The following is a 2,267-nucleotide window of genomic DNA, read 5'->3' on the forward strand; positions in this document are numbered from 1 at the left end:
GGGGCGTCCATAAATGACGTCACGCGATTTTGGACAATTTTTAACCCCCCCCCCCTCGTCACACGGCGTCACAAAAAGTCAGACCCCCCCACTCAAATATGACGTCACAAAGCTCTGCCCGCCCCCCCCCCAAAAAAACCTAAAACATGCTTCAAATCGCTTTAAACTATTGTCATTGTAGCGCGTATTTAATCTGACACTGCACTCTGATGTTGTAGGATAAAACATTTATTTAAACGTCTATTTAATTAAGTAGAACGTGTTGTCTATATTTAAAGTTGCCCATTTTGATGTGACGTCACATTTCTCAAACCGCCCCTCCCTCCCTCGTCACACATCGTCACAAATGTCTGACCCCCCCCTAGGTGCCTGACGTCATTTATGGACGGCCCCTAATTACAACCAGCTTCATCAATTACTGGCGAAACGTCGTACTCTGATTGTAAATCTTTCGTGGCTTTGCTCTCCAACACAGCGGTGTTGCTGTAGCAGTAACGAAGTGGCCACGTTCTCTTTACGTGTCAAACCCTTTACTAATTGGCTGTGTCGGGTGGTGGCGGGTTTAACGACACATTTGTATATTTACGCGATCTAACCCCCCCCCCCCCCCAAAGAACCCCTCTTATTATTGATGATATTGGTCACGAAAGCCCACTACGTGTTAAATTGACGTTAGAGACGTGTCACACACGTGTGCTTTGGCTACCAATATTCACAACAGAGGTGCAGCACGATGCCGCATGTAACAATATCCAGCGAGGCGTCGTGCTCACGTGGTCAACGTCGTGGATTTTCTCTCCAACACAGCGGCGGGCTCAAGTAGGAAACTAATTGGGCAGCGTTTTGTTTACGTCGCAAACCTTGCTGGCTGTGTCGGGTGGCGGAGATTTACGACACATTCACACTTAACGCGATCTAACACCCCCCCCCCCCCAAAAAAAAAAACACATTTTTATTTAGAGATTTGATTTTACATTTGCAGGACGGTTAACCTTGGCTTTTTCTACAGATGTCTCTCGATCCGATACTGTTCTTGTTCAGGTACATTTTAAGTTTAACACGTAGGCTTTCGTATTGTGATATATTTTAAGTGTCGAGCGTATTTCTGTATTAACCAGGCGATGACTCGATAAGGCCAGGATTAGTTCCATTTGCAAGTTACCTGTGCCATGGGTCGAATGACTGAGATGAATGACAGACGTACGACCCTGTGAACAGCCACAACACAAGCCCTGTTGCGTTTTAATCGCCCTGCGCTCAGCTCGTTGTTGTGAGCGTCGCTCCTCTGCCCTCCGTTGTTGCTGGAGGGCGACTGCCTCCTAACTCCCCAGCAGCAGCAGCGTCCTTCACGAGCCTCCTCCTCTACAGAGGCCGATCTTGACACCGCTGGTGCCAGTTATCGGCAAGTCCACTCAGCTCCACAGCCTTCTGTACCGCATCAGTTACATATCTTCTCTAGCCCGTGTCACCGACTCATTCACTCACCCATCAGTCCATCTCTTCTCTAGCCCGTGTCACCCACCCACTCACCTATCAGTCCATCTCTTCTCTAGCCCGAGTCACTCATTCACTCACCCATCAGTCCATCTCTTCTCTAGCCCGTGTCACCCACAGGATCCAACCTGATTAAACCCAGGATGTTCGGCATGCCAAGCCGGAACGTTTCAAACCGGCGTGCCGGCGGCGAGGAATGTCAAAGCCAGGTGGTGCGATGCTGATGATGTTAATGTTTGGGTCTCGAATGAGGCGTTACATTCTGGCCATCCGCGTGGCCTCCGCTCTGTTCGCCAGCGTTATTTGTGATCCGGGTGAAATCCTACAGGGTAGGGTGGTCCAGATGTCTTGTGACCCCCAACCCCATTGCATTCTCTAAAACTGAATATGTTTTTTTAAGTAATGTTAATTTATAACAGAAATGAATATGCAAGGAGAAACAATGTTAGGGGTCAATTCATGGGGGCGGGGGACGGGGTCACAAGGCATCTGGAACACCCTTTAGGTATTGTGACAGGAGGATCAGTCGTGGCAGCAATTGACCACGTGGTGGCGCTGTGAGCACGTGTCATTGTTGCCAATGCGTGATTCCGGAAGTGCCCAAGGCTGCGCCTTAAACTTGCAATGCACATCTCATTTGGCTGTCGTGAGCCAGCAGTGGAAATTCCACGTTCCTTTGACAAGCTTTAATAACATGTGATTCAACACAGCATGCAGTTCTAACTTTCTCCTTAATGTTGTAGCCACACCACGGTAGTGCCGTTTTGACGATG

The sequence above is a fragment of the Petromyzon marinus genome, chromosome 29 (assembly GCF_048934315.1).
Source record: "Petromyzon marinus isolate PM22_M1 ecotype Great Lakes invasive population chromosome 29, UKy_Petmar_22M1.pri1.0, whole genome shotgun sequence".
NCBI classification, from domain to species: Eukaryota; Metazoa; Chordata; class Hyperoartia; order Petromyzontiformes; family Petromyzontidae; genus Petromyzon; species Petromyzon marinus.